Raw genomic sequence first — 22,002 nt, 5'->3', positions numbered from 1 at the left:
CCCAGGGCAGCAGAGGTAGGAAAGGTGGAGTGGTAGGTTGAAGTGTGGCGCAAAAGGGGCTGTTAGGGTCTCCAGCTACAGGCAAGGGAGACCCTGAGGGTCTTATTTTTGAAAGCATCATTTTGCACATCTTTGGACTGTGGGAGGAAATCAGAACTTCCTTTTAAACATGGCCAGCACCATCTGAAGAGTCAGTGTGAAACACATCCCTGTGGAGATCTACTGTCATTTTACACTCCAATGAGCATTAATTGGAGGTAAATGAGACTTCCACTTCTTACTTGAGAGAAAGTCCTGCCTTAGAGAGCTGCTACCAGTTCAATTGGTCCGCAGATCTCCAGTCCCTCCAGGAACAGCATTCAAGTGGCTGGAAGACACACTGCAAGAAGCTTCCTGAGCTGAAGTCTAGGGGACTGGAAAAATGGTCACAATCAAGGGTCTGGGCAGGGAGGACAAGGAAGGCCTGGGGGGGTCCGGATGAAGGGTGATTGGGGTCTTGGGGAATAGTGTGGAGTGGGTGGGTATGGATATTTGCATGTCACTGGATCTTAAAGGTGGTCTTCAATCAGAAAGGAGCTTATGAGGGAAGTACCTATCACCTCTTCAGCCACTACCATTCCCGTCCCTACCCAGGATATAACTCCCTTTAATTCTAGCCTTCCTCCACCCTTCCCTGTCCCCACCCTTCTATTCCACAGATGTCATCAGCCTGTCAGCCTAAAAATTAAAGCTGGGCAGAAAAAGATCCTTAAATTAAGGGCCTTAATTGGGCAAAGGAAAGTTTTCTCTTTGAGGCCCTGTCCACTCCAGTATAAAATCACTCCCAGATCGGGCAGGCAGAAACCCCAAGGGAATGCAATATCATGCTCCACCCTGCCTCAGAACCCACTGGGGCTGGGACGTAAGTTTCTGGCCCAGGTTAATACATTCTGGCCTATGAAGCTCTCAGCCTTGTATATAAACATGTTAAGTATTCCAATGCTGTAAACCACAAGAAAACCTGCATGGAAACTTTTAAACTTGATTTCCTGCTTCCAGTTCCTCATTATTTTTGGAGCCTGCAGTCCACAGGAAGGAAGGGAAATAATCCACAGATTTCTGTTATTCTCAGGTGAAAGATGCTAAGAGTGACTCCCCTCTCATTTCACCCTCAGGTTTACCGCGACATGTCTATCTTTAAAGAATTTGCTTGCCTATTTAGTGAGTGTTTAACTATTGAAGTGCTGTGAGTATAAAAGACACACAAAGACAGGTTTTCTTGCAAGTCTTAAAAGAAAACAGAATCACATTTAATGCACCTGATCAAAACTATAAATTACAAAAATGCTGCAAATCTTCCATGCATTCAAGGACACACACACTCATGCACAGACACACACGCAGACATACACACACTCTCACATTCATGCAGTCACATACACACAGACACACACATATACACACTCTCACATTCACGTAGTCACATATACACAGACATACACACACACACACGCACACATATACTCATGCAGACACATACACAGACACACATACAGGCACACACACACACTACTGGATCATGTAGACTGGGCTTGATGATTTTTTTGGATTTTATATTAAGGTGATATAAAGATGTTGACAGATGATTATTACTTTTTCTTCTGGCATCAATAGCTGTTGAGTTGTTACTTAAGTCACTGCCAGTGGCACGCGGTTGGCCATTTGATGATTAGAAGAATTATATTTTTAAATTTGTTTTTGGGATGGGAGTGTTGCTAGCAAGGCCTGAATTTATTGCCCATCCTTGAGAAGGTGGTGGTGAGCCACCTTCTTGAACCACTGTAATCCATGTACAACCACAGTGCTGTTAGGGAGGGAGTTCCAGAATTTTGACCCAATGGCAGTAAGAGAACGGTGATAATGTCCAGTTCAGAATGGTGAGTGAATTGGAGGTGAACTTGCAGGTGGTGGTATTCTCATGTGTCTGGGTCCTTGTTCGTCTAGAAGGCAGTTATTGCAATTTTGGAAGATACTGTTGAGTGAGGCATGGGAAATTGTTGCAATGCATCTTATTAGTTGTGCACACAGCTGGAACTTTGCACTGGTGATGAAGGGAGTGAATACTTAGGGGCAATGGATAGGGTGCTGATTAGATAGCCTGCTTTGTCATAGATGGTGTCAAACTTCTTGAATGTTATGGAACTGGATTCATCCAGAAACATGGAGAGTATTCCCTTAAATTCCTGATTTGCCTTGTAGATGGTGGACAGACTTTGGAGAGTCAGGAGAAAGGTTTAGCTACAGAACTTCCAGCCTCTAAATTGTTCTTGTAGCTACTGTAAATATATGGCTGGTCCTTATCAATTTCTGGTCAATGATAACCTCCAAAATGTTGCCAATGGGGAATTCAGTGATGGAAATGCTATTAAATGTCAAGAAGAGATGGCTAGATTCCCTCTTGATGGACTTGATCATTGCCTAGCACTTGTGTGGTGCAAGTGCTACTTGCCAAGTAGGCATCAGACATATATGTTGTCCAGGTCTTGTTGTGTGTAGGCACAGACTGCTTCAGTGCTTAGAGAGTGGTGAATGGGACAGAACATTGCGCAACCTTCAGCAAAATCCCCAGCTCTGACCTTAAGATGAAAGGAAGGCCATTGCTGAAGCAGCTATAGATGGTTATGTCTGGGACAGTACACTGGAGGACTCCTCAGGTGCACAGTGGCACAGTGGTTAGTGCTGCTGCTGCACAGCACCAGGGACCCAGGTTCAATTCTCAGTTTGGTCACAGCCAGTGTGGAGTTTGCATTATCTCCCCATGTCTGCATGGGTTTCGTCCGGGTGCTCTGGTTTCCTCCCACAGTCCAAAAGCTGTGCTGGTTAGGTGCATTGGCCATGCTAAATTTTCCCTCAGTGTACCTGAACAGGCGCTGGAGTGTGGTGACAAGATGATTTTCACAGCAACTGCATCGCAGTGTTAATGTAAACTTACTTGTGACACTAATAAATAAACTTTAAAACCATTGCAATGACATCTTGAGGATAAAATGATTAGTTTCCAACAATTGCAAGCATCTTCCTTTTTTATATTAGTTCAAGGGAAATGGGCAATGCTGGCTAGGCCAGCATCTATTGCCATCCCTAATTGCTCTGAAGAAAGGGATGATGACTTCTTCTTGAACTCATGCAGCCCACGAGGTACAGAACCACCCACGATGGTGTTAGGCATTATGTTAGGTATGACTCCAACAAGAGGACCATTTTCCTTGATTCCCATTGACTTTGATTTTTCTAGGAATCTTTAGTGCCGCAGTCAGTCAAATGCTGCCTTGGTGTTAAGGGCACTTGTTACCATCGCCTCGTGCTCTTCTGTCCATACTTAGACCAAGTCTGTCACGTGGTCAGGAGCCAAGTGGTCATGGTGGAATCCAAACTGAGTGTTGGTGAATAGGTTGCTGCTGAATAAGTACCAATCAATAGCACTGTCGGGTGAGACCTTCTGCTACTTTGTTGATGATTGAGATTTGATAGATGATTTAGGTCTGGGCATTCCTATAAACTCAGCGCTGTTGAGCTCTTGGATGTAAGATGTAACCTTGACGAAAACAGCAGATGTTACAGGAGAGGAGCAGTGGCATACTAAAGTTAATAGTCCCAAAAAAGTTAAATCGTCGATGATCGGTGTCGTGGAGAAAAGCAGGAATATGGAACTAATTGTACAGCATTTTCAAATAGCTAGCATGAGCTCAATAGGCTGAACAGTCTTATTCCATGCTGTAAAATTCTGGGAATCAATGACTCTAAGAGGTACAGAAGACATTACAGTTGTAAAAGTAAAATTACAGCTTTCAATTTCAACCCAACCAGCCATTAGCTTTTTTTTTTACAGCCTTATCAACCTTAAGTGCTGCCTTTAATGTCCTTTGAACTTGTATTGCCAAATCCCTCTGCTTTTCGAAAGCACCAAGTCTACTTTCACTCACAGCGTAATGATAATATTATTTTTTTAACCAAAATTTATCATTTTCCTCTTACTGACAATGACCAATATCAACCATTTTTAGCCCATTCCACCGTCATATCAATGTTCCCTTACAGCATTGTCTGGTCATCTAAATAATTAACTATAACTCCTCTTTGGGAATCATCTGAAATTTCAACATCAATCCCTCTAAGCTTAAATCCAAACAGATGAGGACCCAAATCTGAATCAGATAGAACGTGACTACGAATTTCCAACTGTTCTAAAAAAATTGCACTTAATTCACACTCTGTTTTCTCCCTTCTGACCAAGTTCTACTTCAGTTTCCACCCCCATTCTAATTCCTTGCCTAAAGAAACCCTCTTCACAGCATGTATTTCTGCTTTTACCAATATCTGCACTCCAGGTTTATTTGGATGAGGAAAGATGGAATCAGGCTTGAATAAACATAAACACCAGTGTGGGCTGTTTGGGCCAAATAGCCTGTTTCTATACCATACATATTCTATGAAATTCTAGTTTACTATCCCCCACTCTCACCCTCTCCAATATATTCAATCTCAATGTGCTTTCTTTGAAGTTCGCTGTCATATTTCTGATAATGTTTAGACCCTTAGAATATAATTAGAATAATGATACCCTATTCACTTTGCTTCTGAGGGTGGCACAGTGGCACATGGTGTGCCTGGGTAAGAGGCTGCTTTGGAGAGTCAGTGTAAACCCAAGAGCCGAGGAGCCTCCTTCTGCACGCTCAGGATTTTTTCTGTGCCAGAATCGAGTTCATAGCCAGATGAATTAAAGTTTAAAGTTTATTTTTATTACTGTCACAAGTCGGCTTGCATTATAGACATAAGTTTGAAAAGATTATGTTTTGGGACTGTCCCTTTAATTGAGGATAAAATGGAGGAATGAAGGGGGTCACATGATCTATTTTGAATTCTGTCAGACAGCAAACCTGAATGGATTGACTAGTAAAGGTATAGGGGAAGTGTAAGATATTCACATCTTTAGTGGATAGCTAATTAGCCTTTCTACTGGATATAAGGCCCATATGATTCATATAAAAACACTGGCAATGGGAGCAGGAATAAGCCAGTTTACTCTGAGTTTACTCTGACATTTAATTAGATCTCAGCTGATCTTCTACTGCAACACTATTTTCCTGCATTATCATCATATAGTTTTACTGTTGAGAAACATGTTGATTTTTATCTTGACCATACTCAATGACTGAATTTTCACACCCTCTGCAGTGGAGAATTCCAAAGATTTACCACATTTTTGAATGAAAAAATATTGACTTATCTCAGACCTAAATGGCCTACTCCTTATTCTGAGCCTATATCCCTTAGTTCTAAACACCCAAGCCAGGAGAAATAGCCTTTCTGTGTCCACCCTGTCAAACTTCGTAAATTTGAAATGTTAACCTTAACATTAACCTTAACCAAAACTTTATTTATAGTTTATTAGTCACAAGTAAACTTACATTCACACTGCAATGAAGTTACTGTGAAAATCCCCTAGTTGCCACACTCCGGCACCTGTTCGGGTACACTGAGGGAGAATTTAGCATGGCCAATGCACCTAACCAGCACATCTTTGGACTGAGGGAGGAAACTGTAGCACCTGGAGGAAACCCAGGCAGACAGGGAGAATATGCAAACTCCATGCAGAGAGTGACCCAAGCTGGGAATCAAACCCAGGTCCCTGGTGCTGTGAGGCAGCAATGCTAACCTCTGTGCCACCGTGCCACCCTTTGTGCCACCATGTTGCCCTTATATAATCCAGAAATTTGTCCTCCACAGCACTGGTACTAATTTGATTTACTCAATCTATATGTAGATGGAAATCCCAATGGTTGCTCTGTTACCCTTGTTCCATGCAACTCGAATTTTCTGGTTTCATTACCACATCACTGAATGTGCTAACCAGGTAGTTCTCAGCATTGTAGATACTCCACAGTAACTCCAGCCATCATGTGAGCTCCAAAACCCGGAGCTCAAGTTTCTGCAGGTGGCCACACTTCCTGTGCATGTGATTCGGGTCTCAGAAAGTGTCCACAAGTTCACATGTGCCACAGGATGTCCATTCCATGGGGCCAAGTCTCCCTGCCATGGTTTAACTTTAACCCACTTACTTTAACTTCATTTTGAATTACTTCAACTTTACTTCTCTTCCACTTGCCTAAATTAATTTTAAGCCACTGTTTTTGCTTAAAAAGTATATATTTTATGACTTTCAGCTGTTTAGAGACACTCCCTAGCAGCAGTTATCTATCAACCAACCAATTGTTTTCTGGTAATACTTTTCTGGTAATAGTCCAGCAGCAATTAGAGGTGCTCCCCCACAGATCTGGTTCCACTCCCTAAAGATAAGTTGTCGTGAAGGTAGGTTTTGAGAGGACACAGGCATGTATTAAGCCATTGTAGGATTGTTGCAGGATTTTAAAAACATATTCTTGAGTCTCACATTCAATTGAGTCTGAAGAAATCTGAGGGAGTAAGAGGGAGATTGAAGGGATAGAGGCAGCTAGTCTCTGCTGCTCACCACACAACATATGGATGGGAACATACGCTGAGATAGAAGAGGTTTAATTTGCGAGAATTTAAATGTGATTGGAAGATTTGCCTAGCTTTGGCCAGAGAGAGGAACCTTCACAGTTACCCTCTCTGTTAAAATTATTTCAAGAATTAGAAGTTATCTGCCTAGAAAGTAAAACAAGAATAAGCCATTTGTATCTGAGAATAGCTTTGGACTTATTCCTGAAGTATCCACTCGAGGGACAATGAAAAGTATAATCGTGCAGGGGGTTTTCTGTTGCCTTAACTGTTAAATGGGGTATCTTTTTTGTAGTCTAGAATATAAGTTGCTTACTGAATAGTATTCAGTCAATGTTGCCTTTAGTTTATTTATTACAGTAAAAGTCTTAAAACTTGAAATCTTGTCATATGATTCTTCCAGCCAACCACTGGAAATTTGACTATTCAAAAGTTATCAATTTCTATGGGGATCATTATAAGGTACACTGAGAATATTGGATAATTTTCACCATATGCAGATTTTGAGTTTTGGGTTGGGACCCCAATGTTGGAGTCAAATCCTGACTCTACAGGCACCTCACAATTATTCAGAATATAATTAATAGTTGCATGGAAAAAGCGTGTATTGATTAGTAAGAGACAACATGGATTTCCTAAAGGAAAATTGTATGTAACTAACTTGAAGAGGCGATGAGGATAATGCTGTTGCTGTCGTGTACATGGTCTTCTAAAAGACAGTACAACTTTGAAGAATGTGCAGGAGCAGAGTTGTATATGTGCATAAATCATTGAAGGTGGCAAGACAGGTGGATTGAGTGGTCAATAAAGCATACTGAATCCTGGGGCATAGAGTACAAGAGCAAGGACATTATGCTGACCTTGTATAAGACACAACTGGACCTCAGTGGAAGTGTTGTGTATAGGTCTGGGCACCACAATTTTGAAAGGATGTGAACACATTGGAGAGAGTGCAGGAGAAGTTTACAAGAATGATTCCAGGGATGAGAAACTTTAGTTATGAGAATAGATTGGAGAGGTGGGATTTTTCTCCTTGAGAGAAGGCTAAGAAATTTGATGTTCAAAATCATAAGGGGGCTGGACAGAGTAGATAGAGAGAAAACATTCACATTCATAAAAGGATTGAGAGGGAAAGGATACAGATGTAAAGTGATTTGCAAAAGAAGCAAATGTGATGTGAGGAGCATCTGCATACAGTGGCTGATTCACGTCTGGAATGTACTGCCTGGAAGTATTGGAAGCGGGCTCAATAAAAGCATTCAATAAGGTATTAGTTGATTATTTGAATAGAAACATTGTGCAGAGTTATGGGGAAAAGGCAGGGGATTAGTACTAAATCATAATGCTCATTCAAAGAGCTAGTGCAAACATGATGGGCTGAATGGTCTCCTTCTGCACTGTAACAGCTTAGTGGTGAGGACTCTCAGCCTAAAAGGAGCTGCAGTATGCCATTTCAGAGAGAGAAGAAGTAAGAGAGAGAGAGAACCCTTCTCTCTTGAAACCTTTCCCCAACTTCAGGCATTTCCAAATTTAAAAATGGCTGCAGCTCTTGGGACACCTCCGGGTGCTCTGGTTTCCTCTCACAGTCCAAAAGATGTGCTGGTTAGATGCATTAACCATGCTAAATTCTCCCTCAATGTACCCGAACAGGTGCTGGAGTGTGGTGACTAGGGGATTTTCACAGTAACTTCATTGCAGTATTAATGTAAGCCTACTTGTGACACTAATAAACAAACTTCTGTATGGAGGCAAAAATTCTTCCCCCCTCACCACCTCTCCCCCTTGTATTTGACAAGACCGTACAGAAATGATATTCAAATAACATGATGTTCCCAAAACTTTGTTATTTTGATACAGCATTTGATACCTGATTTAATTTCATGCATTCTTTCTGTAAATCCATCATAACATTCCTCCAGCATTTTATTGGAGAGAAGAAGTGCTATATAATACATATCTGGAAGTCTATCTCCCAGGCACATCTCTTAACTCTCTCCCCACCAATGAACCAGGAGATACAATTTTGTTTAGTAATGCAATATGCCAAGGTAACTGCTTCTCTACACAATTTTAATATGTTATTTTCTACAAATTCAGATAGAGTGCATAAATCAACTGTGCCTTCAATGTTACTGAACCACCACATACCACAAATGATTATGGAATCAGTTCTTGCACGCTGTTCTCAAGTCACTTGGACAAGGTCCACAACAAGGCAAACAAAACTTATGATAAGAGTAGCAGCCTGTAAGTGACTGACTGCTCACTGTGTCATTTCATTTTTTGGAAACAGCCCAATCGGGAAGAATTTGCTGGAAAATAGTGGGGAGTCCAAATTTCAGCCAATGTGGCAGTTTTGTTGGCTTTCTTATTATGTGTAATTCAGCCATTATTTTCCTGTAAAAATCATGTAAAATGCAGAATCAAACTGGACCTTCGGAAGATCTATTATATTATCCTATAGCGAGCTCAGTTTCAGCTTTTCCCTAATTTTTACTCATTACTTTCTGAAAATTGTAATAAAATCTTTGGTCAGTAAATGAAACACATCCTTTTAATCCATAATATCAGGATAAATATTCTCATTAAAATAAGGTCGGCCTGTCCTCCATTTAATCAGCAGATTGTGTTCTGCAGCCTCATAGTAAGCCACCCGTATACCATCCCCAACTTAGAATTGCCAGTCAAGCAATTTGTGCTTAGCATTCTGTCAATACCTTTCAAATTCACCAAAAAGAATGTTTGAGGCACGTTTGAGGACAGAGCAGACTTGGAAATTGACGTTGGGTCAGGATCCTGACATGAACCCGCTCTTCCATTAACAAAACGGATTCCTCATCTCGTCCAAGTTCCCTAATTGGTTTGGCCACACTGAGCAGAATGACAATTAGTTCGCTTTGGTAAAGGGCAACTTCCATTTGATAAAGTCTGGTTCCCAACTTGAAAATGATCCCCACTTTTGGGGCAGAGGCGAAATTAAAAAGAATCCGCACTCTCCCCCCACCCCCACAACTCCCCAATGTCTATACTCAGCACTTTCTGTAGAAGGTCTGGCAAATATGCAATTTATGTCTACACTGAATTACATGTGAACTAGTCTGCCAACATTTCACAGAATAGCGGGCAATCTCACAATCTCATGAACTCAGGTCCAATGCCAGGTTCAGATCCCACAATCTGAAAGCATACACACACAAATTTACTTTATTCTTTCATCTATTCTCTCCCACCACAGTTTCTGTCCCTCCACTCCCCACCCCAAATAACTCTACTAACTTATTGTTTGATAAGTCACTAACCTCCATTGATAACATCGACACTGTTCGTTGACTGACTGATTAGGAGGTAGGGTTGAAGGAGATCCCATTCACTATTGTTTCCCCCTATATCCCAAACAATCCAGACCAGCCTGTGAGACAAACCTCTGAGAAAATTTGTGTAGCGATCAATTTTTATACTTTGTTTGGAGTCCAGCATTAGAATAAGTAGCAAGAAAACCAAAATGCTAGAAATATGCAGCTGACAGATCAGCAGCTGAGAAGAGTAAAGGCAGATTAATGTCTCATGTGGGTTGACCCTTGATAAGAAGTCTCTAGTATGAAATGTTACTCTGTTTTCTTCTCTCTTCAGATGCTTTATTTTGATTGCAGCTCCCCAGAATTTGATTCTTTTTCCCTTTATTACTGGGCATTGTAATTGCCAATCATTTTCTCAATCGAAACATCAATTCTACAATTTTACTAACAATGTTTCAAAGCATCGCTGCTTTTAAAACAGCTACTCTTTAAGAATTTTGACTACGTCTTCCTGATACAATAAGTTATTGCGTAGTTCAAGTTTACAGTTATATATGAAAAACCCAGCTGGATACTATGCTCTTCCGAAAGTGAATTCTATCTTTCAGATCCTGTCATAATAATAAACAGCATACTTTAATCATGATAATGTGGAAGACAATGCTTCAAATAAATTAAATGAAGCATTTTATGCTTACAATTAGTTTTATTAAATTGATATTTCATCTAAAAAAAATCCATCCAAAATTCAAGAAAATGTACAGGTATAACAATGTCATATATAAGAATGATGAGATCTGTTTGACTGGTTTAATGAATAAAAATCTCCCGTGGATTTTAATAGCTCCAATATTCTTATTAGATGTAAATCAAGAACAAATATCGGGGTTTATTAGCTATTAAATCATCACAAACCAGTTAAGTACACAGATAACATTTAAACAAAATTTGTACATCAATTGTTTTCTGCCTGCATTCGAGAAAATCAGTGCACAGGTGTACTAAAGTAATAAAACAACACATTTATTTCACAAATCATGGCGTACTACTGTATGATATGAGATTGGTAATAGACTTTTGACACACTTCATACAAGTGTAATGCACGTGTAAATGGAATATATACATGCCTGTTTTTTTTAGATTCATTTGATTAACAATTGAGTGTTTAATTTTTCCTTTTTCCATGAAATTATTTTTAAATTTTTCTCTACATTAATTGTTGTTTCATAAAACCATCAAATTTTTAGTTTTTTTTACAGTAATTTTTGTATGATCAGATCTAACTTTGCTTCATAAACTGCCATATCTGGTCATATTCAAACAACTCTTGTTGTTTGCGACCTCTATTTGAGGTTTTCAAGCACAAAACATTTCAACAGTTCTGGGGCAAGTTAAAGCAACAAATGGGACTCCTTGAACGCAGCTTTTCCTGTATGATACAGAGAATCACAAGAATGGCCGTTCACTTTAGAGCATTAATCATTCCAAATGAAATTGAAACAAAAGTTAACAGGGAACTTCTTATAAGGGCAATCTTTTTTTCTATTTTAGCAGTAACAGTTTATATGCATCTCTAAATCACAATCAGACTTCAGTTATTGGAGAACTCTTAATATATGATATAATCCTGTCTTTTTCTATTAAAATTATGTGGGCTTGTGTGCTTCCTTGATTTGTTTGGAGAGTCTCTCAAAAACTTGAAATCTGATATGACACGAGACATAAAATGCTACAATTCTAAAAGGCAAATTTGACTCTTTAAGGATTAGTTGCTCAGATTTAATGACACTTTTTGTGTGGACAAGCAGTAAAATGAGTAAAAATGCAGAAAGAGAAGTTGCACTTTGAAACATGGGAGCATAGGATCAGGAGGAGACCATTCTGCCCTTTGTTTCCACTCTGGCAATCAATACAATCATGGCTGATCTGGTCTCGGTGTCAAGTCCACCTAGATGTTGCCCCCCATAACCCTTGACTCCCTGATGGATCAAAAATCTGCTTTGCTCTGCCTAGAATAAAGTCAATGATTGAACTGCTATTGCTTTCCATGTACTTACAACTGTGTGAGGGAAAAAAAATTCTTGTCTCGGTCTTAAAATGGAGACCTCTTATTCTCAACCTGTGTCCCCTAGTACTAGTCTGGTCTTTTGTGTTTCAGTAAGATCACTTCTCATTCTTCTAAACTCCAGTGGTGGAAATCTTCCAGTCCCACCCACTGCAGGAATTGTCATGGGCATGAAGGAGAATTTGACGGACAAGTTAAAAGTCTGTTGACCTTGGGTGAGAATTTTCAGTCCTGGGGTGGGTGTGGCCGGAAAATCCCACCCAGTGGTGTAAGACAACCTTTTCAACCATTCTTCAAAAAATAAGCCCTTAATCCTAGGAATCTGTCAAGTGAACCTTCTCTGTGTTTCTTCTAACACAATTACATTTTTTTTCAAATAAGGAGATATAAACTGTAATATTACAGATGTGGTCTTACCAAGATCTTGTACAGTTGCAGTAAAACTTCCCAACTTTTATATTCCATACCCCTGGGAATAAATGTCAAAATTCCATTTGCCTTCCTAATCTCTTGCTGTACCTGCATATTAACTTTTTATGATTCATGCACTCAGTCACCCAGATCCCTCTGTACCGCAGAGTTCTGCAATTTCTCTCCATTTAAATAATATACTGCTTTTCCTTTCATCCTGCCAAAGTGGACAAATTCACATTTTCCCACTCAATACGCCATCTGCCAAATGTTCCCACTCACTTAGCCTTCTATATCCCTTTTCAGACTCTCGATCTCCTCTTAACAACTTGCTTTTTTAACTTCCTTGGTGTTATCGGCAAATTTAACTAACATTCGTTCGGAGCTTTCAACAATATCATTAATGTTGATTGTAAACAGTTGAGGCTCCAGCACTGACCCATGTGACACTTCACTGGTTACAGTTTGCCAACCCGAAAAAGACCCATTTATCTTTACTCTCTCCTTCCTATTAGCTAACCAGTCCTTTATCAGTGCCAATATGTTACCACCAAACCCCACTCCCTTATGTTATATAGAAATTTTTGATGTGGCATCTTATCAAATACCTTCTGGAAGTCCAAGTACACCATGTCCACAGGTTTAAAGTTATCCACATTCATTGTTCTTTCCACAAAATAATTGAATAAATTAGTGAAACATGTTTTCCTTTTCACAAAACCCTTCCCAATCACATGATGATTTTTGAAGCATCTGCTATAACCTCCTGAATAATCGATTCTAACAATTTCCCAAGATCTTAGGTTAACTGGCCTGGAGTTTTCTGCTTTTTGCCTCAATCGTTTCTTGAATTTTTTTTTCAAACTACTGCAACCCTTCCCGAATCTAAGGGATTTTGGAAGATGATAACAAATGTAACCATTCCCAAGCTACCATGTATTTTAATACGCAAGGACACAGGCCATCTGGTCCTGGTAACTTGTCAGATTTCAGTCTATTAGTTTTTCAGGCATCATTTCCTGAGTGATAATGATTGTTTGACGTTCCTCTCTCCCGGTATCTCTTTTCGGTATCTTTGGGAAGTTTTCAGTGAAGACAGAAACAAAATACCTGTTCAATACCTTTGCCATGTTCATGTTTCCCATTACCAATACCCCAGTCTCAATATTTAGATGATCAACTCTAGCTTAACTTATTCTTTTCTTATTAAAATATTTGTAGAAACTCTTACTTTTTTTATATTACTAACTTTTCCTCACACTCAATTTTCTCCTTCTTTATTCTTTTTACAATCATTATTTGCTGGTTCTAAAACCCTAAACAAACTTCTCACCCACCACCAACCTTTGGAGATTTTTACAGTATTTCTTTTAATTTAATGCTATCCTTAATTTCCTCTTTTAGCAATGGATGATGCATCCTTTTCATCGAGTGTTTTATTCCTATTGTCATTAATTCTTTGCTGAGATTAATGAATATCTCCTTAAAGGTCAGCCATCACATCTCGCCTGACCTACCTTTTTGTTTTGACCTAGTTCCTAATTCATTTTAGCTAGTTTAGCTTTCATATATTTATTCAGGTTCAAAACATTAGTTTTAGAACCATACTTCTCCCCTTCAAACTGAAACTGAAATTCTGTTATGTTATAATCACTAACACCTCAAAGTTTCTTTACCATGAGCTTATTGCTCAGTCCTGGCTATTTGCTCAGTATCGGGTCCAGAATAGCCTGCTCCATGGTTGGTTCCAGAGCTTGTTGTGGAATTATCCCACATACATTCTATAAACTCATTTCCAGGCTACCTTTGCCAATTTTATTTATCCGATCCATATGCCGATGAAAGTCACCCATGATGATTGTGGTATGTTTCTTACACACCCCATTTATTTATTTCTGTATACTCTGCCCTACAGTTTAATTACTACTAGGGACCAATAAATTATTCCCAAAAGTGACCTCTTACATTTCTTATTTCGTAACTCTACACAATCTGATTCTGCCTCTTGCTCGTTCAAGGTAAGGTAAACTCTCACTACTGTGCCAATGTCATCCTTAATTAACAGACCTACCCAAACACCTTTTCTTAGTTTCCTATCTTTTTGAAATGTCAAATGCCCTTCAGTATTCAAGTCCCAGACTTGATCACCCTGCAATCATGTCCCTGTGATAGCTATTGGGTGATATCCATTTACTCCTATTTGTACTAATAATTCATCAATTTTGTTCTGAATGCTACAAGCATTTATGTACAGAAAACTTTAACTTTGTCTTTTTACCATTTTTGCAATCTACGTCCTTATCTGTTGGTGCTCTCTCAAGGCTGTACTCTGTGTCCCTCCCTGTCAAACTCTGATTACCTTTACCCAAATTGCTGTCCTCCTCTAGCACTTAATTGTTACTCTTTGATTGGCTACATCACCTCTCACTTGATCCCTTCCCCTCACTATTTTGTTTGAAACCCTTTCTGCTGCCCTAATAATCTGATTTGCTGGAACACTGGTCCCAGCATGGTTCAGGTGAAGCCCAACCTGATAGTACTTTTCTATTTTTCCCAGTATTAGTGTCAGTACTCCATCAATCAAAACCCAGTTCTCCCACGTCAGTGTCTGAGCCACACATTCGACTCTCACCAATTGTTACAGAGGCACCATAGAAAGCATCCGTTTTGGATGCATCACAGCTTGGTATGGGTCCTGCTCTGACCAAGACTGTAAGAGACTACAAAGGGTTGTGAATGTAGCCCAGTCCATCACACAAACCAGCTTCCCATCCATTGACTCCATCTATACTTTCCGCTGCCTTGGAAAAGCAGCCGGCATAATTAAGGACCACATGCACCCTGGGCATACTCTCTTCCACCTTCTTTGGTTGGGAAAAGATACAAAAGTCTGAGGTCATGTACCAACCGACTCAAGAACAGTTTCTTCCCTGCTGCCATCAGACTTTTGAATTAAGCTGATCTTTCTCTACACCCTAGTTATGACTGTAACACTACATTTTACACCCTCTCCTTTTCTTCTTCCCTATGTACTTTGTATAGCACACAAGAAGCAGTACTTTTCACTATATACTATTATATGTGACAATAGTGAATCAAATCAAGTCAAATTAAAATCAAATCTATCTAACCTTGCTTAACCAATGCCAATTTACTTCTGAAAAACATTCAGGAAATAAGTAAGTTTATCCTCGTAATGGACTCAATGTTAATGTCTTGTCAATTATTACATTGTTAAGGTTTGTTAATGTCATGTCAATTACATTGCTAAGGTTTGTTAATGTCATGTCAATTACATTGTTAAGGTTAAGAGAAAGGGGCGATGGGTAATAATTGTCTTTGAGGACATATAAATAGGGAATAGTCAGGACACTGGAGAGAGTGGGAGGAGAGCTGTGAGACTAAACAAGTCAATAAATTCTCTTAATAAAGAAACGCTCCATAACTTGCTTTTGTCATCCCCAACCAACTTGGATCCTATTAACACTAAATGCAAGGCAGATTTGTGTTTTTATGTTGCACAGGGTATGAAAGTAGTTAAAATTTCACGTAGGTTTTTCACATCATGCCATGCAATCGTTACTGATATTATAGAGGAATAAAAATATTTTGATAGGTTTAGTATTCTAACTTCTCTATACCATAATATCTGCTGCAAAACAATATCTGATAAAAAAGAATCACCTGCACTGTATTTAATTTGTGTTTAATGTAACAAAAAAATATAAAATAACCCCAGAGGCAATGGCAAAATTAAATTGTTTTTGCCAAACCATTAAGGATGAATCTAAATGAGTTTATGAATTACAGATCTGTGCATATTCTAAATACTTCAGCCTGCACAAACTACATTTCAACAGAATAATTCTCTCATCCGGTTACAATTTCTTTGTGAGGAATCCTATTAGTTGCGAGTATTTGTGGTTGATTTTAAGAAATGTAACAGCAAATGCTGCAATCCGGTGTTGTGAGTGGAGATCGGCACTCAGAGGAAGGGACCTGTCAAATACAGGGCTACAATCCTCCCTTTGAGTGGTAGGCCTTGCTGGGAGTGCTGATTTTACCCTCCAGTGATTATATTTCTCTGCATGTATACACATCCTCAAAATTACTGTTGATTTTTTTTTGTGGACAAAAGCATCTGTTAACTATTTCTTGGTGCTGGCAGACGAAGGCTGGCCTTTGAGTACGATGCCAACAGTTTCACAGTCTCTTCGCTGTTTTATCAGAGGTGCTAACCTTTACCTCCAATGAAATAGCAAGTAGAGGATTGGCATGCAAATACATTAAAGCTTTGCAACTGCTTAAATTGGCAACAGCAATCTCATGTCTTTTGTTTAAGAATGTATTTTTTTTGTAGCTGCTGTTATAAGGTATGAGAATGCTCCAGCATGCAAATATTTTTATTTTTCTTTGTTGTAAATTCCTTAAGCTGAGCGCGCACACAGAAGGTGATCTTCTAGGAAATAAATTTTGCTGACCTTAAAATATCATAATGAATGATGAAGTATGAGAGAAGCTCATATCAACATGTACATTTCTTTACTAGTACCTGTCTGTCCTTAATATACTTGTTAACTTGCAACCGCCAGGCAGTAATCACTTTCACAAACAGAAGACATTAGATGATGCAAAAGGAATAAAATATTGAACTTTGGGTCAATTTTAGACAATTATCTCAAACTGTGATGAATTATTTTTTTCTCTCTCAATAAATCTATGAGTAATTGAGGAGCTATTAATTAATAATAAAAAGATCAGCCGATACCCTGGAGAATGGCATTAATTATGAATATAAAAAATTGTCATTATTAAAATGAAACATTTCCATTTCAAAGTAAGTGATGAGCATTTTAATGCAAATGAGATTTAACATTTTTATTTGTGCCATTTTAAAATGATCACAAAGGATATTTAGTTAACCATTTCTTGGCCAAACAGATGGTCCTTCAAGTATGAAGGCAACATCTTTAAATTCGATTAACTGTTAAAATTTGGATATTAGCAATGCACATAATAATAGTGATAGCACATCAAAATAATTCATTGCCTGTGAATTGTTCCAGGACAATTTCTGGGAAGTGCGATGACACAACGGCCCAAATTTTGTTGTACTAATAATAATAGCGAGGTTGTCAGGCATTTAAGGTAAAACTGACAGCAACTTCTGGCGCCCTCCACAGGCTTCACTGTCATAGTCTTCACCAATAGAATTTACACAGAAGTCACTGCAATGTTATAAACTCAGAATCGGCACCAACTAGTCTCGCACAAAAAGCAGAGGAAAAAAGTTAGGGTCAGTGCAGTCGAGTCTAACTGAATTTTTAATTGTAAAGTCAGTGATAATTACACATGAACAGCCTCTCCGGCCCAGAAAAAAAATTATAAAGTGTCAAGTCTCAGAAGAAAGTTAACACTGCATTTTAAAAATATATATATTTTTTAATTAGTCCGTGTTTTTCTTTTTGGGCTGGAATGTTATGGCTGTTCACGGTGGTGGGAATTTTCCATCTCGCTGCAGTGAATGGAGATTTGACTGGCTGCCAAATTCTCTGAGTTCATTGCAGCGGGATTGTGGCATGAACAGTAGGTAAAATCACTTCCTTTATGGTTTTTCACTTAATCTTATGTGTGTGTCTCAATCTTTAAGTTGCTTCATATATAATGTTTTAAATGTAATTGATATTTTCTGTTTTTGCTTTACTTTCTGTTTGACTGGGCAACTCAGTGAGGGTTCTTCAGGCTGATTGAGTGAACGTCCTCTCTGCTACTTTCCCCATTAACAGAGGCCACAGATCCCCAGGAGAGGATGCCACACTGGATCAAACACCATATTACTAGTAATCTCACTGGCAAGCTCACAAATATCTCTGGGCAACCCTGTGTGTGATGAACGATGGAAGCCAGGCCATTATTTAAATACATGCCTTTCTTCTCTTGCATCTACCAGATAGTTGGGCTTGAAAATGGCAAACAAATATTAGCAATAAATGGAACTTACCTCAGGCTGGAAGATGAACAATGCATGAATCAGTGACTCTTTAAATCAATAGACCGCTAAGAATAGGTTGAATATTCAGTCCACCTGACAGGTTCAAAACTGTCCAAATTCCTGTGGCAAAGAATGTAAACTTGCTGTCAGCAAACTTTGTACATTTTCTTCATTACGTGTTACTAGTTACATCTTCACTGAAAGAGTAAATATCTTATCCAACTAACATTTGATTCATCTTCACATTCTTCTACAAAATGTGGGCCAAGTCATTATGCAAGCCTTACTTTTATCAGAGAGTAGATACAAATGACAGTGTCATAGAAACCTCCAAAGGGTCCTGGGATGATTGATAATGATGGGAGTACTATTAAACGCACGGTTCTTTAACTTAAGCTCTTTCTTGACATCTTGGAACACTCATCGGATAATGAACAGAAAATGTTCAAGAATACTCTTGGAGGATTTTTTTTTGTAAATGTTGATTATTGAGCAAAGACTCCAATGGTTGTGAATGATGGTAGCTGTTAGGAAATGATAGTTTAGTGGTGCCAGCATTACTTCTCGCCCTGTCCGGCAATTCTGTAATGATGCATCAAAGTAAAGGGTCTCTGAGATACAGGGAAGCTTCGCCAAGGCACATCAACCTGCAATCACAGCAGTAACTATTGTGTGAAGGGTGATGGTTTTTGGCATTGTACTCTGGTGAACTAACACAAGCAAGAGAAAAATAAGGAAGTGTGCTAACTGGTCTTAAAAGAACCAGAAGGGGGTCAATAACCAAGTGAGAGCTACAGCTTATGTGTAACACTGTGTTACCATTTATGTTTCCATGGGAAATAAATACTGATCAGGGTCTTTTCTCATTACTTTGTTGTGTATTTTTGAGTTCTTCAAACGCAGTGGCGTAGCAATGGCTACCCATCATTCTAATTAACTCCAACATCCGACTCTGAACTTGAATATTCAGAGCTGCAGACTACTGGAAACCATATGCAGCCATTCAAATCTTATTTCGTAAAGACTTGTTTAATGATTTGAACATCATCGTTCAGTTATTGGACTTGGATTCAAGCTGAGCCGAGACGTTGCTGGTCATCAAGCAAAATGGGGTTGTGAAGTGCCAACCTAATAACAAGCAAGAATTAGCCCTGGCCAAACGATGCACTTTACTCAACACCTGGTGGGACCTCTCTTCAACAAAGCACAGGGATTGTTACTGGAGGGAGTTGTGATGATAATACCAGGGCAATGAAGTTGGTATTAAGGTGCATTGTACCTCGACTGGATTCACTTCAGTTCTATCCTGTCTGCTCATGTTAGCTCTGTCCTCAGGGTGCCAAAACAGCATAAAGAAAAATATGCCAAAAATGCAAAAACATAAAAAAGCCAGATTAAAGAGGAAAAGAAGCAAGTAAAATATGAATGCAAGTGTAAATTAGTCACGTAACCTAAAAGCAATACAGCACTGAACATAATACTTGGATTTCATGGACAAAACCACAAGCAACAATTAAAATGCTTGCACTGAGAAAGAATGAAACAAAAAATGGAATATAAAAATGGTACTGTGTAACTTAAAAAATAGTATTTTTCAGCAAATATCCTTCAAAAAAACTTGACTTAGAAGAAATCAAATCCTTCTTTTGCCAGTTCTGCTTACTTTCATGGTCATAAAAGATAGATAGATGCAATGGTTAATTCATTACTTCTGCCCTTAACTTCGACGGTGGGGAAAACAGAATCAGACAACCAATGGCAAGGAATACATCGCTGCAACTCAGTAGGTTGGCAAAATTTCAACAGAGTGGGCCTGACGGAAAAGTGAGAATATTGTATTTATCTTTAAGTAAAGTTGGCATGAATTTTTAATTATTTGATTTAGAGTACATGTCTACAGGTTAAAATCAATTTGTCACTGATTGTGAGCCAGTTGGATAAATCCTTTCGCGTAACACACACCACTTTGAACAAAGTTATTACTTTTTAAAAAGTTCTCAACATTTACTTTATCACATGATCTTCTTAATTTAAGAAGCAAAAATGTTCTCAAGTATTTCCTTCAATTTGGTGCAGTTGCGATTTTTGGTAAAATATTGAGTCAGGCTTGATATTCTCTTTGTTATAGATCCTATTCTTCCACTTAGATTCATATTTTCCACAGATACAATGCAGTTTTCAATACAATTTGAAAAAAAGAGGAAATAGCAGGAAATATAATTTTATATAACAGGGAGATAATTGATAGTTCCCGCAAAGCGCCAGCACAGGCAAAATGGGCTGTATGGCCTCCTTCTTTTATTCATAAATGGGATTTGGGCTTTACTGGGCAGGCAGGCATTTATTACCTGTCCATAATTACCCGTGAGAATGTGGTCTTTTTGAACTGCGACAGTCCCTGTGGTGTGGGTACACTTGTGGAAATGAATCCCAGGATTTTGACTGAGCAACAATGAAGGAACAGTGATATATTTCCAAGTCAGGATGGTGATTGATTTGGAGGGGGGACTTCCAGGTGATGGTGTTCCTAGGGCATCTGCTTCTCTTGTCTTTTTTAGATGGTAATGGTAGTGGATTTGGAAGATGATGTCTCAGGGGCCTTGCTGAGTTCCTGAAGTGCATCTTATAGATGGTACATACTGCTGCTACTGTTTATCAGTGCTGAAGATTGTGAATATTTGTGGAATTGAGCAAGCTGCTTTGGCCTGGATGGTGGCAAGCTAGTTGAGTGTTGTTGGAGATGCACTCATCCAGAAAAGTGGGGACTATTCCATTTCACTCCTGACTTGCAGATTGTGACTAGGCTTTGGGGAGTTAGGGGATGAGTTATTCACTGCTGGATTCCTAACCTCTGATCTACTCTTGTAGCCACAGTATTTCTACAGCAAGTCCAGTTCAGTTTCTGGTCAATGGTAACCCTCAGGATGTTGATAGTGGGGGGCAGGGTGGGGGGGAGGGGAGGTATTCAGTGATAGCAATGCCATTGAATATCAAAGGCTGGTGGTTAGATTCTCTCCGGTTGGGCTTGGTCAATGGCTGGCACTTGTCTGGTACAAAGGCTAATTGCCACTTGTTAGCCCAGGCCAGGATATTGTCCAGGTCTCGCTGCATTTGAATATGGAATGCTTCAGTTGCTTCTAAGCAATATGATTTGATGGTGTGGATTTTCTAACTTCCCTGCGCCATAGCAGGAAGTGATGTGCTGGAAGTGATGTGCTGTTTGTCTACAGCAAGATCTTCTGGTCCCACTGCAATCAATTCTAAGCATATACTTGTGGTTTTCCATTGAATGTAGTGTAGTTTAATTAACCTTCTGAGGTATCATTGCTAATATATTATTGACACCACTGAAGTAACCTGGAAGAGACAAAATGTTAATAATTACTTGGGAATCAAATGTTGCCCCCATGAAAGATGGTCTGACTGGGAGCTTTGAGGTCTCATCCTGGCAACCATTATCATACAATAAGGAAGCCTTGAGAATTGCATTGGGAAACATGGTGCATAAGTACGTACAAATGGAAAATAAAATGGAAGAAACCTTTAATATCAAGATGAACAGTTGTGAGTGTGCGGCAGAGGTATTGATTGTGAATCTGGTATGCCTGGCAGACTGAAAACATCCGAATTCACAATGCATTGTGATTAGGTTTACTATCAAAGATGCATGTTCATCATTGAATGAACGCTGATGGGTCATTGTTGAGCTTATTAATT

General features: G+C 39.1%; 1 long non-coding RNA gene across 2 annotated transcripts in view; it reads right to left on the bottom strand.

Annotated features, from left to right (window-relative positions):
• LOC145342521 (uncharacterized) overlaps positions 1 to 22,002 on the bottom strand; it is a 209,128-nt gene that overhangs the window by 108,878 nt on the left and 78,248 nt on the right. For both annotated transcript variants that reach the window (XR_013886552.1, XR_013886553.1), the window contains one exon: positions 18,295 to 18,405. This is a non-coding gene — a long non-coding RNA (uncharacterized LOC145342521). The remainder of the gene's footprint in view (positions 1 to 18,294; positions 18,406 to 22,002) is intronic.

The sequence above is a fragment of the Carcharhinus amblyrhynchos genome, chromosome 4 (assembly GCF_965287045.1).
Source record: "Carcharhinus amblyrhynchos chromosome 4, sCarAmb.v2.hapA, whole genome shotgun sequence".
In the NCBI taxonomy this organism is placed as follows: domain Eukaryota; kingdom Metazoa; phylum Chordata; class Chondrichthyes; order Carcharhiniformes; family Carcharhinidae; genus Carcharhinus; species Carcharhinus amblyrhynchos.
This window is presented reverse-complemented; position numbering and strand designations above follow the sequence as displayed.